The sequence below is a fragment of the Palaemon carinicauda genome, chromosome 15, assembly GCF_036898095.1.
Source record: "Palaemon carinicauda isolate YSFRI2023 chromosome 15, ASM3689809v2, whole genome shotgun sequence".
Lineage (NCBI taxonomy): Eukaryota > Metazoa > Arthropoda > Malacostraca > Decapoda > Palaemonidae > Palaemon > Palaemon carinicauda.
In genome coordinates this window covers 18332251-18350042 of record NC_090739.1, presented here as the reverse complement: position 1 = coordinate 18350042, position 17792 = coordinate 18332251, and the positions used below count along the sequence as shown (strand labels likewise).

Below are 17792 nucleotides of genomic sequence, written 5' to 3'. Positions count from 1 at the left end.
TTCAAAATGACCATAGGTATCACTTCAAAATAACCATAGGTATCACTCAAGTATATAAACTAAATTATCTTATAAAAAGCAAACTACCTAGACGGTAATGTAGTTTATGTATCGATTACCAAGTGACATGAAACGAAAGATCCTATTCTTTATTCACCATCAATCATTTTACCATAAATCTACGTCAAATTATACAGTCACATTACAAGAGTTTGCGTGCTGAAACAACACAGCGAGTTCCAAATATGACAATAAAATTTCCAAGTACACATATTTCGAAGAAGTAAATAACAGAGAGAGAGAGAGAGAGAGAGAGAGAGAGAGAGAGAGAGAGAGAGAGAGAGCATTATGAGGGGACTGCATAAAAAAACATAATCTTTATCATACAAAAAATACAGGTAGTAAGTTAAATAAAAAAAATAATCAAATAAAAAAAAGAGAAATAAATAAAAAAAATCGGTAAACTTTGAAGATATATCGAAGGGAAAACATACTTTGAAATAGTATACCAATTTAATTGCGAAACTACTGCTCAGACAAACGCATCCATGCTTTTGGCATATGAAGAAAATCATACATCATCATTTCATATATGCATACACACAATGTTCACCATACCGGTGATATTTAAAGAAAACTCAAGACTGCCAGTTCCGACAATAGTACGTCACGTATAGTTCCAATGCATACGATAAGACGCCCAATTATGGATACTTAAACAAGGAACAACGGAGTTATAGAGAGAGGCTGATACAGGAAGAGATGTTTCAAGCCTAAACACGAAATTTACTGTCATTAAAATATTATTGAAAATTCTAGAACAGGGTTCCATCATGTGTGAAGAATGGAGGAAAGATTAAAAATGGTGTAAAATTCAGAAGCACTATCCTGAAAAAGGTTGGCTAGATGTGTTGGAAAAGAACGGCACTATTGTTCAGGAAATGAAAGAGAGAGAGAGAGAGAGAGAGAGATAGAGAGAGAGAGAGAGAGAGAGAGACTTGCTCTTTATTATATAAGGGAGAAGTGTGTATACGTCTTGCAATATATTTTACCAGATGACAACCGAATCCAAATGGAAGAATAGGAAACCATGAAAATTGCCCCCTTTTAATTTCTGCCGGAATTGCTAGGTAATAATTAGGACGCGGTTTTAATTGAATTAACCGAAGTACGCTATGGCATCCTCATCTTACGTACTACCCTTACTTTCTCGTCGAAGTTTTGATTCGATTATTAACCTCATCAAGAATTGCCAGAGAGAGAGAGAGAGAGAGAGAGAGAGAGAGAGAGAGAGAAGAGGGGGGGGGTCAAATATAAAAAGTAAAATGTTACTTAAAAATTAGCGATTTTTTTATACACGAGATTCGCCTGATTACTGATTTAAATTAAAATAATCCCCTATAATCAGCTATAACTTAGTCCAACCTACATAGAAAAAATCATAAGTTTTCTGTGGAAATTCTAAATTTTGTAAAATACTGAAAAAAGACTCTATAGACTTCAATATAAATATCATAGTTACAGTCAATCTATATAGTTCTAAGATCAAATATATGTATGAATAGGTTACAATTCCATTAGCACCCAGAACCTTATCATTCCTTTTCCAGTGTCCACTATATGGTCGTTGGATAGACAATAACGTTTCGAACAATACATTCATGAACTAGAAAAGCACTCTGAGAGTGCAGACCTCGGCCACGGCAGCTTATTTAATCAAAACCAGCTTGCCTTTCCCAGATTCAATTTAGACCGTCGGGGTATTTGAAGTATTTGACAGCCTTGTGAGAAATTGGGGTTAAGGTTAGGGTTAATTCGGTCGAGCTTTTGCTCGACCTTGACCTTTGACCTAGAGCTTTCAAAATGGAATCAAATTCACGTCTCAACATGACAATTAATTCCTGAAAGTTTCACTACTGTAAAATTGTGAACCGGGAACTTGTTCACAAACTAACAAACAACCAAACAAAATAACCTCCTCCCAACTTCGTTGGCGGAGGTAATTAGGACCAAATGTCCAACCGATGAGAATTTAGGTCATTCATTTGCCAAATGAAACTGGGGAAAAACACCTGCAGTTCCATCGTGAAGGGAAAGTTATAAGATGTTGGACAGTAAAATGGAAGAAAGGAGGCAGGGACAGTTGTACTGTACAGTATAAGGTTAGAAAGCCGAAGGAATACTGCCAAGATCCTTATTTAGGAATTGTTCCCATAAGGCTTCGTCCCACACTGATGATTAATAGCTAGTAATATTAGGAATGATTAAACAGTAATGCTAGGAACGATGAAATCGTTTTAATATAGGTCGTCGGCAAAGATTAAAGAATAATGCTAAGAAACATTTTACGATAAATGTTTTTCAAAGGTAACTAAAATATTGTATATTCAGTTGATGCTAAAAAAAAAAAAAATTAACAAAAATATTACAGAATCAAATTCGCTTAACATTGTAAGTCTCTTTCAATCAGTTCTTCAAGGGATTTACGTTTGCAATTCAAAATAACATACTAAAAATTTTACAGTAAAAATCATTATAAAAAAGAACTTTCGTAAATACTTTATTCGAAAAAAATAAATATGGAGTAAAATATTGACAGCTAAATTTTTTAGATATGCAGACGGACACGCGCACACTGTCAACCCTTCCCACCCTCTTCCCCTATTCTATTTACACCCGTTAAGATACTACCGCTAGAGAGTTATGGGGTCATTTGACTGGCCAGACAGTACTACATTGGATCCTTCTCTCTGGGTACGGTTCATTTTCCCTTGCCCTACATATACACCGAATAGCCTGGCCTATTCTTTACAGATTCTCATCTGTCCTCATACATCTGTCAACACTGAGATTACCAATCAATTCTTCTTCACTCAAGGGGTTAACTACTGCACTGTAATTGTTCAGTGGCTACTTTCCTCTTGGTAAGGGTAAAAAGAGACTCTTAAGCTATGGTCTGTTTGTTTAGATTGCCTTACCTTATGTAAGACACGGGCTCTTAGCTATGGTAAGAAGCTCTCCTAAGAGAAAGAACACTCCAAAATCAAACCACTGTTCTCTAGTCTTGGGTAGTGCCATAGCCTCAGTACCATGGTCTTCCACTGTCTTGGGTTAGAGTTCTCTTGCTTGAGGGTACACTCGGGAACAGTATTTTACCTAATTTTTTCAAACCCTTTGTTTTGTTAAACGTGTTTACAGTTTATATAGGAAATGTTTATTTTAATGTTGTTACTGCTCTTGAAATATTCAATTTTAACTGTTCATTACTTCTCTTGTAGTATATTTTCTTCCATATTTCCTTTCCTCACTAAGCTAGTTTCCCTGTTGGAGCCCTTGGACTTATAGCATCCTGATTTTCTAAATAGGGTTGTAGCTTAGCAATCAATAATAATAATAATAATAATAATATAGGGGAGATTGGGAACACAGATGTTTCCATCTTAATCTCACCAAAACGTATTTCATATGATAGCAGTCCAAAGGTTCCTGAAAATAAATTTCTCTGACAATATACGATCGACATGAATTTTTGACCAGCGAATCCGAAACATGGCGGGTAACATTTCCATTTAATTTTATGGCTATTCTTCCTGGCCCTTAGTATCCCAATATCTTGGCAACGGTTCAGAGACGTTCATCCCATCCCGTTACATAATACAAAGCCATCTCATTTTCTGTTCCTTTTTCCCTCCGTATGGATTCCAAAGATCACTGCAATTTGGAATGTCGTTTTCATGGCGTCTATTTCTTATCTTTATAGTTCGTCATTTGCTAAAGTGTCCCTGCTGGGAGTGATGTAATAGCGTCCTTGATTTTGCGTAATCAGATGGATCTTAATATCAGATATAAGATGGTTTGGTTTGCTTATTGAATATTTGTCAATTTACATAACATTCATAACTTTTGTTTTCGGCACGAATGGATGTACGACTAACCACGATAGCTCAGCTCATATTGATATAAAATGGAAAACTGGTAGGTGGTAATTTATCCTCCACATGTGTGGGGGAGAGGAAAAAAATCCATATTAAACACCATATTAAACAAAAAAAAATCTAAGTTCTAGTTAATTTCTACTCTATAAGAGAATGCATAGTTTTAAAGGGAAACTTTGAAAATGTGTACGCAGCTACCTCTATATTTTCAATATGTAAAATAATATACAACTCCCCTTTCATATTCTTAACTATGGCACCTCCAACAGTAATAACTGTATTCGAACTGCAAAACGTTAATTTTACTCACTCCAAAAAATCATTTCGTTTGCTGAGGTGACTTAGAAATAAAAACACTGACTACGTAAATATAATAGAGTCAATAAAACTCCAAGATAGATGCGCCGTAAATCAACCCTTGAAGCTTTGGCAATTAGTAAAGAGGTATATTACATTGTCCATTTTGATCCCCACATGCTGCATTCCCTGCCTTTAACTTTATCTTGATCCCTTTTCAACTATTATGTTGAGCCCTATGAAAGTCAAGCAAATAGACTAACCTAGATCGTTTATGTATATTTACAATAATAATAATAATAATAATAATAATAATAATAATAATAATAATAATAGGAAATGTTTGGCTACCCTATACAGTAGTCTCTATTTTACAGTAAACTACAAAAAAAAAGAAAAAGGAAAAATAACAATAAACAAAACATCTGATGTGAAAGCTAGCAAATTTCGAAGTTGAACTCTGTAAGTAACAGTATTTCCGTAAATTCAACTACATTACTTGCTAATAAAAGTTAAATGTTCATGCATAAGAATACACGGGTAATAAGAACAAGTAAATATGAATGAACAAAGATGCACAATGGTCCAGATGATGTTGACAGTAATGACAAACAACTGTCAACAATATTTTCCGTTACTGTTATTAAAGTGACAGATTGTAATTAACAGAGGGAACGACTGCTATTGTTTCAAGACGTATTAAACGTCGGGTAAAATGAACGGTGCCTTCTTTTTTCCTCCCAACCCAAAGTCATATATAATACTTGGACTTATGATGACTATAAATAATGGCAGACATTTTCCTTTACTTTGTCTTAAATTTAGAGCATTGGACGGGAGGAAGGAACTGTTGACACGCAAATTTGAGGAATTTCCGAAATAAAGAAATTAGCAAAATTCAAGTACCTGTAGGGTTGTTGTGGCCGATATGGTAACGTCCCTGACTGGTGAGTCCACTCAAACTCGTTAGTTCCTTTGGTCGCTGCAACTTCACCATCCTTGTGAGCTAAGGATGGGGGGTTTGGGGGGGAGCCTATATGTATATCTGCTAAGTCATCAGCAGCCATTGCCTAGCCCTCCTTGGTCCTAGCTTGGGTGGAGAAGGGGCTTGGGCGCTGATCATATGTGTATATGATCACTCTCTAGGGCATTGTCCTGCTTGACAGGGCAATGTCGCTATCCCGTGCCTCTGCCATTCATGAGCGGCCTTTAAACCTTTAAACCCCAATAACAGGTTGGAGAAGCTTCGGAGGTTGCATGGATGAGAGTTGGAACAATAGCAAAGAATAAAAAATCCATATGAGTAAATCTAATAACAAGGCCAAGAATAATAAAACTTCAATAAAAAGTAAATTTCCAAATAAACATATCAACACCAATCTTCCAAAACATAAATGAAACGACTGAAAACAGGAAGTATCAACCAAAGTTTCAAAGCTTACCTTGTAACATGCTTGCCGATCTACGTCAGTTTCTTAGACATCCTTCCCCTAGGACACTAGTCTTGTCTGAACAGCTTTGCCATCTGAAAATGTGAAAAGAGCCACTAATCAGAACTCATTTATTCAGACATTAATTACACATTGTATAAATGTAGTACCTGCTCAGATGAAAAATTTTACCGAATTGTTGCTTTGACTATATTTCATAATTGCGTAGTTAAGACTACTGCAGAAGTTAATAAAACAACTAATAAACCACGTTCCGTTTTTCAAATACTTCCTCATCGTCTAAATATGGTAAATCTACCCTATATAATTTCTTTCACCTCACGCTCAGCGGAATGGCCAGACGTATAACTACTCGGTCTCTCCCCGACCCTCAGGTAAGGGGGAAGAGGGAGTAGTCACACCCTGGTGGAAGAGGTTATAATTAGGAAAGGGGGAGAGACGGAAAGGGTTGAATTTGATTGCGTGTGCTTGTATATCTGTCTAGCTATTGAGTAGTCATTTTTGTCGGGTCGCGTACTCTTGTATAGTATACTATTCACATATTCATTAGTTGGGTTGTATTAATACAATAAAGATCTACCATTCACACGCTGAGGGAAATAGTACTTGAATGTGAATATACTGGATAATTATAGGCCACTTCACCTACATCAACTGTAGTGCTACATTGAAATAAAGCTGACCTTTTGATGTGCTGAGGAATTCCCCGGATTTTATGCCTATTTAATAAAAAAGGATATATATGCATAAAGTCAGCTTTGACTAAAAAATAAAATGCTTGATGATGATGATGATGGCGAACACTAATATTACGTTCATACGATTCTGAAATTGGAGGAAGCCAGCGAAGGACATGCGCTTTTTCTCCTTTATGAAAAGGAAATAGCAGTTACCAAATGGCAACTGAACACTAACAGTGATACAAAGAGAGAATGAAAGGAAAAGACAGGAAAAGAAGGAAACTTCTGTTTGCTGCTTACCTCAGGCTCAACAGAGTTCTATACATAATTTTAAACAGGTTCTCTATACTGTCATAGCTAAAAAAATTATAGGGACAATGATTTATACGAACCTAAATAGAAAAAAAAAGAAGATAAATGGCATGCGACAAGTAGCCTATGAAATCACCAGATTTTTACTCCACAGGAAGCACATATATACAAGATACAGATACATGGCACACTATCTTTGGTGGATACATTAGATAAAATAATTCCGTAGATAAATGAAGTCTCTAATTCTATGGAATTCTTTTGCACAAAGGGTGGTGGCCTATGTGTTAACGTCCCTGACTGCGGATCGCCAGACTGAGGGAGCCTATAGATCTATCTGATGAGTCATCAGCAAGCATTGCCTGGCCCTCCTTGCCACAAGCTTGGGTGGAGAGGGGGCTTAGGCTCAGATCATATGGTCAGTCTCTAGGACATTGTCGTGCTTGATAGGGCAGTGTCACTGTTTCTTGCCTCTGCAATGCATGAGAGGCCTTTAAACCTTTAAAAATAAACACGTGTACAAATACATACGCACACACACTATGCATATAAATTTATATATATATATATATATATATATATATATATATATATATATATATATATATATATATATATATATATATATATATATATATTCAAATAAGCCATATATATTTTTGATACATTAATGTCTGGATTCTCTTAACGACCTCGGGATCAGAGCCCCAGGCGAAATCACACAAAGACAAGAGCTTGGCTCCGGCCGGGAATCGAACCCTGGTCGGCAAGCTTGTACAGACAGTGACTAACCCACTTGGCCAAGTGGGTTAGTCACTGTCTGTACAAGCTTGCCGACCAGGGTTCGATTTCCGGCCAAGTGGGTTAGTCACGTCTGTACAAGCTTGCCGACCAGGGTTCGATTCCCGGCCGGAGCCAAGCTCTTGTCTTTGTGTGATTTCGCCTGGGGCTCTGATCCCGAGGTCGTTAAGAGAATCCAGACATTAATGTATCAAAAATATATATGGCTTATTTGAATATGAAAAACACGTAAAAATGTGCAAAATTTATCATATATATATATATATATATATATATATATATATATATATATATATATATACATATATTATATATATATATATATATATATATATATATATATATATATATATATATATATATATACGCATGTGTGTGTGTCAGTGTGACTGTATACAAGACGAATGTGTGGGTTCAGTTCTGTGTATAAACCCTTTTAAGAAATACAAACATCTTGCTATTCACTTCTGTAACACTGTTTTGTTAGTATATCTCTCCTTTGCACAACTCTTACAAATACACGGTAGAGTAAAAAAACTCAAAATAAAAACACCTTCCTGCCCTTTCAATAAAGGAAACCATTTCTCTCTATTTGAGATCCGTTCCTTTAGTTCAATGGTTTCCTTTATGATTTTTTTTCAGAGGATCTTATCCAAGACCTTTGTTGTTTGTTTTCAATCCGGTCTGCTCTGTTGAGTAATCAAACTCTTCATTTTGATTATGTAACTGAAACGCTTTCAACCTTTTCAATTTGGACTTTTAAAAACGAGTATTAATCTACAAACAATTATAGTACAAGTAATGACTGCTTATGTGCATAAGATATTTTTCCAGACATATTCTATATGTTATCAAAAATTAACTTTCCTTTTATTTATTTAGGGTAAAAGGTAAAATTCCATAATAAGAGTTTCAAACAAGGTGAGTTGTGTTTCAGCCCAGTGAAGAAGTTTTAAGTATTGCTAGATATTTTTATTTTAAATATCACAATCATAATTCGAGGAAATGTTTCTAAACATACAATATCATTGTTGTCTAACAATAAAAGAAATGAAGAAACAACGGTTACAAAACGATTATTACCCGAGAAGGTATTATCTTTTTTATTTTTTTGCGAAAACTATTTCGCTATTTCTATATCCGAGCTTTAATGCAAATTACTTTTTTAAAGGACTAAACAAGTGTTTCTTGTACAGCCTTACTATTCTTTTTACTAAGAGCAATACAATCTTCATCCTTAAAGGGTTTGCATAAACATTAACAAAAGAGAGAGAGAGAGAGAGAGAGAGAGAGAGAGAGAGAGAGGAGAGAGAGAGAGAGAGAGAGAGAGAGAGAGAGGGGCAGGCTTTAACCCAAGAAATAAGAAAATCATGTTATGACAAGTCCGGTACAAAAAAAATTTAAATGTGTAATATAAAGAGGTATGCCATGTGCTCCCTCTGGGAATTCATATCTATGTGAAACAACGAAGAACTAAAAAGTTAAATGCCCAATATTACATATATATCTTTTCTACATAGGTCCTTTTATAGTTTATATATCAAATACATATTTTAATGTCAACGATTTAAAAATTTTTCTTATTTTTCTTTACTTCTCATATCGTTTATTTATTTCCTTTCCTCGCTGGGAAATTTTTCCTTGTTGGAACCCTTGCTCTTATAGCATCTTGCTTTTCCAACTAGGGTTGTGGCTTAGCTAATAATAATAATAATAATAATAATAATAATAATAATAATAATAATAATAACAACGGAACTCAAACAATGTTTCAACTCAAAAGTCATACAACAAATATCCACCGACATCCCTTACATTATCATAACTAGTGACCTATTACTTAATAAATGTAAGAGTTGGAAGGCCCAGGCCTACATGGTTGAGGACTATGAAGCGTGAAGTAGGAGATGATGAAGGAAGAAGTATTGATTTAAAAGCTCAAGATAGAGACGACTGGCGAAATATAACTGGGGCCCTTTGCGTCAATAGGCGTGTAGGAGGCGATAATGATGATACAAAATACATATATGTATAGTTAGAAACCAGGGTTATCCAACTCTCGATGAATACTCCATCACGGGAGACCCTTCTACTGTCTGGAGATGGCAAAGGCGTTGTTCATTGCAATATGGAAACAAGTAACTTAATATTCAAACAGATTACATCTAACCTTCCACCATATACACACACACCAGCAGCGAATTCTACAACAGATTATGTGGAACGTAGTACTGTATATGGCAAAGCACGGAATAGTTACCGGATTCCAGTGGATTACAACAATCAAGATGTCTACACGATAAGTTTTTATCTTTAAGCGTATATGTGCTTTTATTATTATTATTATTATTATTATTATTATTATTATTATTATCATTATTATTATTATTAGGATACAACCCTAGTTGGAAAAAGAGGATGCTATAAGCCCACAGGTTCTAACAGGGAAAAATATCCTAGTGAGGAGAGGAAACAAGGAAATAAATAAACTGTATTAGAAATAAAGAATGATATAAAATATTCTAAGATCAGTAACAACGTTAAAATAGATCTGTCATATGTAAATTATCAAGAGTGACATATGTCAGACTGTTCAACGGGAAGATATTCGCTGAATGCTTGAAGTTCTTTAGTTCCAACGATAATCTGCATGATTAAGATCATTCCACAACCTGGTCACAGCGGGAATAAAACTTCTAGAATCGTGTAAAGTGGTATTGAGCCCCATTGATTTATCACTGTTGTTATCTAGAATGGATCTATGGCATTCATGAACTTGGTTATTTGAAGCATTCAACCCAGAGGTACACCTAGTTACTGAGAGGAAAAACCACCAATTTGCAATACGAACTGAATGTTGTGAGAGATTAGATAGGCCAACACGATGGAAAAGAAAGCGGGAACGAATCTAAGGTAGAAGGCTTAAAAGTGGGTGCAGCTAGGCGCCGAAGGCATGATGAAAAGCTCCTGCACTAATGCCTATAATACATCGCTTGGGGTGTTTTTTATAAATAAGCACCAATGAAAATCTATACTCTATGTTCGAAAAAATACAATAACTATAAAAGATTCGATATTTTATTTGTCATTACTGCAATTTTTCTTGGATTGTGTCACCATCATCATCATCTCATCCTACGCATATTGACGCAAATGGCCTCGATTAGGTTTCACTAGTCGTCTATATCTTGAGCTTTTAAATCAATACTTCTCCATTCATCATCTCCCACTTCACGCTGCATAGTCCTCGGCCGTGTAGCCCTGGGTCTTCCAATTCATCTAGTGCCTTGTGGAGCCCAATTAAATGTTTGGCAAACTAATCTCTTTTGGGGAGTGCAAAGAGCATGATCAAACCATCTCCATCTACCCTTCACCATGATCTCATCCACATATGGTAGTCGAGTAATCTCAGTTACTTTCATTTCTAATCCTGTCTTGCCATTTAACTACCAATACTCTTCTGAAGGCTTTGTTCTCAAATCTACAAAATATGTTGGATACTGTTTCATTGTCATACCATGACTCGTGTTCACACAGTAACACAGACCTCACTAAACTGATATATAGCCTGATTTTTATAGGTAATTTCAGGCGATTTGATTTCTAAATTTTACTTAGCCTTGACTTTGTCTGATTTTCTTTTATCAATCTCTGATGAAATTTCAATTCTAAAGACCCTGTATTAGTGATCATAGTTCCTAAATACTTAGATGAATCTACCTCATAAACCCTTTATCTCTCCAATGATACTTTCTCTTCCATTGCACATTCCGTCCTCATCATCGCTGACTTTCTTCTATTTATCTTGAGCCCAACCTTATGTGATACTTCATGCCTTATGGTAAGCAAGCATTGCAAATCCTGTGGTGTTCTAATAAGGACAGCGTCGTCAGCATACTCTAAGTCAGCTAATTTTCTGTTACCAATCCATTCCAATCCTTCTCCACCATCTCCAACTGTTTCATGTATTACAAAATCCATGAGGAGGATAAACAACATAGGTGACAACACATTCCCTTGGGGTACTTCACTGTTCACAGGAAATTCATTTGATAGGACTCCACTAACATTAACTTTGCACTTACTATGCTCATGAACAGACTTAATCAAATTTATATAATTAAGAGGAACTCCATAATAACACAGGACTATCCACAAAATTGGCCGGTGCACACTATCAAAGGCTTTTTCATAGTCCACAAATGCCATCAAACGTGGATTTCTATATTCTACACATTGCTGTACAACATTTCTTAAAATGAAGATTTGGTTAGTAAAACTTCTACCTTTTATAATCCTGCTTGTTCATCTCTCAGCTTTCCATCAATTTTTCTCTCCGGTCTATTTATAATATTATCATCATCATCTCCTCCTCTGCCTATTGATGCTAAGGGCCTCGGTTAGATTTCGCCAGTCGTCTCTATCTTGAGCTTTTAATTCAATACCTCTCCATTCATCATCTACTACTTCGCGCCTCATAGTCCTCAGCCATGTAGGTCTGGGTTTTCCAACTCTTCCAGTGCCTTCTGGAGTCCAGCTGAACGTTTGGTTGAACTAGTTTCTCTTGGGGAGTGCGAGGAGCATGCCCAAACCATCTCCATCTACTCTCATCATGATCTTAACCACATATGGCACTCGAGTAGGCCTAATCTCTCTTATAGTTTCATTTCTAATCCTGCCATGCCATTTAACTCCCAGTATCCATATTTTCATGACAACTGACGTAAATGTGATGCCTCTGTAATCATTGCAATCAGTCAGACCTCATTTTTTTTTCACCAACACTCCTTGCTCCCATTCATCAGGTTTTGCCTCTTCACGCCACATTCTAATAAGTAATCTTGTATTCTGGGAGTTACTTCATTTTCTGGCCAATATCATTTCAGCAGTTATTCCATCGTATACAAGGGCTTTCCATCTCTATAATTTTTTGAGGATAGCTTTGTGAATTCATTCATGGGCACATCAAGGTCTTCATCAGCTTCAGGTATATCAATCAAATTATTCCCTTCGTATCTCCTATTCATGACCTAACTAAAGTGTTCCATCCAACGTTGCCTTTCTTCATCTTCTCTTGTTATAACAGATACATCTCTCTTTTTGATGGGTATGTGCTTCGTGTTCTTAGTCCCAGTAGAGATTTCATTTATAATTCTATTAACAATTCTTACACAATAGCCACTTCCGGAATTCATGGCTTTGTCAGCCTCATCTGCTTTCCTGTTTAAATATTCACTCGTCATTTACGTTTTTTTTTTTTTCTTTTTTTTTTTTAACCTCACTATCAATACTACAATACTTAGCATGCTCTTGTAATTCTCATTCCCTCCTTAAAAACTCTCAACAATTAATCTATGTTCTTGCCTCCTTTTTACAGTATCCCAAGTATCATTTGACATCCATGGCATTCTCCTTGTACCTGCATGTCCCAAAACTTCACTACCAACTGACTGATATATGTTCTTGATATCACAACATTCTTCATTAATCGTCTGTTCTTTGTCTCTTAAAGTCTCTAAGACTGCAAATCGATTCCTACATTCAATTGCAAATGTTTTTGTTTTTTTGTTTTTTTATGATCATCTTCTAGAAGCATATTTGTATTAAACTTATGCATTCTATCTACATTTCCCTTGGGTGCTTTCAGTTTTAATTTTAGTGTGGCAATGAAGAGCTGGTGATCACTACCAATATATGCATCTCTATAGCTTGTTACATTTGTCAGAGTCCTCCTCTCTTTATTAATGACTATGAGATCTATTTGATTTTTGTAATTGACATCCATATTTGTGGATGTCTTTGTGCTGGAAAAGAATACCTCCAATAACAAGATTGTTTGTAGAACAAAAACTTATAAAATGTGTTCCATTTTCATTTGCAACTTTGCCAAGACCCTCAACACTCATTACAACCTCAATACCTTGATTATTCCTTCCAACTTTAGCATTGAGGTCACCAATCCCAATTTTCATATATCTCTCGGGGATCTCATCTATTACACTCTGCAGTTCTTCATAGTATTCATCTTGCCTCTCTTCAGGGGAGTCATTTGTTGGTGCATAGCAAACTATAATGCTCATATTGCACTGCTTTGATTTAAACTTTGCAAGAAACAATCTGCTATTTACTGCTCTCCACTCAGTTAACGCCTTTACTGCTCCTGGTGTCATCAATATTACTACTCCTACTCTTTCAACTTCCCCAGTTCTTCCTGAAAATATATATATATATATATATATATATATATATATATATATATATACTGTATATATATATATACTGTATATATATATATATATATATATATATATATATATATATATATATATATATATATATATATACTGTATATATATATATATATATATACTGTATATATATATATATATATATATATATATATATATATATACTGTATATATATATATATATATATATATACTGTATATATATATATATATATATATATATATATATATATATATATACATACTGTCTTGGTCCACGTTTAATGCCTTGCTCTCAAGTCCTTAATTTGACCAATCAAATTTTGTAAACAGTTTACAGCTACTGAATTTTCCTTTATTATTAGCTACGATAATTTCAATTTGGGATTGTAACGAATAATCTTTATAGCTTTCGAGTCCAGCCCCTTTATTGTTTTCTTCACGGATAAGTGAAATATCTTTATATCAGACCTACGTCTCACTGGATGCCCGGCAATATCACCATGACGACCCCGTATACTAGCCATCATTGTAATCTAAATTGCAATCGTGTTTGCTTGAAAATCAGAGCCATAAAAATTATCAATGCTTCGGTAATTTATTATTATTACTAGCCAAGGTACAACCCTTCTAGTAAAAGCAGAATAATACAAGCCCAAAGGCTCTAACAGGGAAAGCAGCCCAGTGAGGAAAGAAAATAAGGAAATAGCATTTAAACTGCATAAATATTGAATAAAATATATGAATATTTTAAGATTGGCAATACCGTTAAAATAGAGCAGTCGTGTATAAACTATATAACAAGACTTAAGCTTGAACGTTTTAAGGTCCACCGACTCAACCACCAGATTAGGAAGATCATTACTCAATCTGTCACAGCTGGAATGAAACTTCTTGAATACTGTGTAGTATTGTGCCATATTAACGTTATAATCATTCCACCCAGTAGAAAAACAAAAGGATGATCCATGCAATTGGTCTTAACGTTGTCTCATTTTACTATGTTTGATGATCTGTGATGTTAATTACGGAGATATGACCTTTGATGCTGAAAGAACACAGACATGTTTTTAATTCTAAAATACGCTAAGCTTAGGGGACGTGAGCATTTTTTGAAACATAATGTCATATCGCTGGTGAAATGTACTTAATTCATATTAATAGTGTACAGTGTAGCGGATACTTTAGTATGGTTTAATGAAGGGATACCGAGAAAGAAATATATGGATTTATAATATAAGTTTGGATTTGACAGATAATACATATATATATATATATATATATATATATATATATATATATACATATATATACAAATATATATCTATATCTATCTATATATATATATATATATATATATATATATATACATATACATATATATACTTATATATACATATATAATTCAGTCCGAGACAGATACAGTCCTGCGAGAGAGAGAGAGAGAGAGAGAGAGAGAGAGAGAGAGAGAGAGAGAGAGAGAGAGAGAGAGATTTTTCCCCTACGCATGAGAACAAACAAGCGATAGCTTCAATGTTAATTATGGCCGAATGTGTCTCACATGGCACGAATTATTTAAACCAAGTATTACAATGCAACCAGAAGAAAACAGAAACAAAGACATTGTTGCATCATGTTCCCAATTTACCAGATCTAAAAAATATTATTTCAGTAAGCACGGTGGATGTTATGAATTCTCTGAGTGTTTGACAGTCTTATTTTTCCTACTACACTTGATTAATCTAAATATAATTAGAAGCACCTCTCTCTCTCTTCTCTCTCTCTCTCTCTCTCTCTCTCTCTCTCTCTCTCTCTCTCTCTCTCTCTCTCTCTCTCTCTCTCTCTCTGATATATTTGCTTAATGGATTCAAGTTAGTTAATACCGTCCCAGCATTTTTTCATAGATTACCAACTGGGCATGAACTGATGTTCTTCCTCTTACATAAATAAATTTCATCCTTTTTTAAATCTATAATGCTATAAATGTTTCATAGATTGATTGCCCATATTCACAACATTTAGAATAATAAACACTGTAAATAAATGGTCAAAATTAAAGATTTATTAGCAAAATCTAATTAAGAAAAGAATCGTATGCATATATATATATATATATATATATATATATATATATATATATATATATATATATCATATATATATATAAATGTGTGTGTGCCTGTGTCAAAAATTATATATCCCTTATTTCTATACATCTCTTACCTTGAAATTATAATTTCCCACTTTGCCTTTCTTCTAGAATTTCTTTGTTTCCTTCTCCCATTTCGCCACTTCGCTTATAAGTCTATTGTGAAGCGAAAGTTTTCTAAGTTTTATTATAATTATAGGTGTTCTAAATATTCAAGTCAAATTGCCTGAAGTAGTTAAGGTTTATATTTTTTAACTGACTGTATATTAACTGGCATCTCCGAACATTCAAAGATAAACACTCACATAGGAAAAGCCACACTTCCAAACCCAACACAGGTTATGAATGGGCGTCATATACATAAACATATCTGACTGGCTGTTGGGGAGGCACATCTCAGACAAACTTTCAATCCATACGCTGAGAGACGTCCCAACCTATCATCAATGCAATAATAAAATAACTTTTATAAATTTATACATTAAAATGTCTCTATATGTCATGTAGAATATCTTTACTCATTCCTTAAGTGTGATTGATCATTGCCTTTAGCTAGACATCTAAGAATCTATTTTGACATCATTTGAGTAGGCCAGATGATCTTTGGTCTTGAATTCTCATTGTTATTCCATGTAAATGATCATCCTAGACATTACAAACTAAAACTTTTTTTTTTCTTCACTCATCAACGGCCGTTCTCCAGTTGGAGTAATCTTAATATTTGATACGAGTTGAACTCATTTTCGTAAGAGCCGTGCGTTTTTGTGATTTATTCTATTCCAAAATCTCAAGTGATTGTACCAACTGTGATGTATGGATCGGAGTTGCGGGGAATGAAAGTGACCGAGAGACAGATATTGAATGTGTTTGTGATGAAGCGTCTAAGGAGTATGGCTGGTGCATCTCGAGTAGATAGGGTTAGGAACGAAGTAGTGAGGGTGAGAACGGGTGTAAGAAATGAGTTAGAAGCTAGAGTGGATATGAATGTGTTGAGGTGGTTTGGCCATGTTGAGAGAATGGAAAATGGCTGTTTGATAAAGAAAGTGATGAATGTAAGAGTTGATGGGAAAAGTACAACAGGAAGGCCAAGGTTTGGGTGGATGGATGGAGTGAAGGAAGCTCTGAGTGATAGGAGGATAGATGTGAGAGAGGCAAGAGAGCGTGCTAGAAATAGGAATGAATGGCGAGCGATTGTGACGCAGTTACGGTAGGCCCTACTGCTTCCTCCGGTGCCTTGGATGACCGCGGAGGTAGCAGCAGTAGGGGATTCAGCATTATGAAGCTTCATCTGTGGTGGATAACGGGGGAGGGTGGGCTATGGCACCCTAGCAGCACCAGCCGAACTCGGTTGAGTCCCTTGTCAGGCTGGGAGGAACGTAGAGAGGAGAGGTTCCCTTTTTTTGTTTCATTTGTTTGATGTCGGCTAACCCCCAATATTGAGAGAAGTGCCTTGGTATATGTATGTACATTCAAATCTATATATACCACAAGTTCTAAAACGAAGAGGGGCACCGACAATTTTAAAATTCGCGAAACATTTCTTGTATCAATTTCTGTTATATCAACAAGTCTTAATACTATCCCTCAACGTAATTACATTTTAAATGTTTCTCTTTTATTTATCTTTACACGGTTTAGCTCTTGTATCTATAACCCTGAGGTCACCTACCGCGCATAAAATCTGTACAGGCACTCGCAAACATACAAGCAATAGAAATAAATTTCTACCTCATACCTGGGATCGAACGCTAGCCCCTTCTAATGAAAGGCCAGGTCGAAACCAACCATGTCACGAGAGCCCATAAAAGAAATTGGAACCTGACCGCTTATATTCACCAACTTGATAAATACATTTCCTTACGTCTCTGGTGAGTTTAATGACGCGATTTCCCTTTCTCTAACGAAGGGTCTTACTTTTACTACCTTCAAAACTTAATCAT

General features: G+C 35.2%; 1 protein-coding gene across 1 annotated transcript in view; it reads right to left on the bottom strand.

The window, feature by feature from the left end:
• Positions 1 to 17792, bottom strand: part of LOC137654243 (zwei Ig domain protein zig-8-like) — a 690582-nt gene that overhangs the window by 617251 nt on the left and 55539 nt on the right. The window contains exon 2 of the mRNA XM_068387873.1: positions 5675 to 5757. The gene's annotated coding sequence lies outside the window, so the exon portion shown is untranslated. The remainder of the gene's footprint in view (positions 1 to 5674; positions 5758 to 17792) is intronic.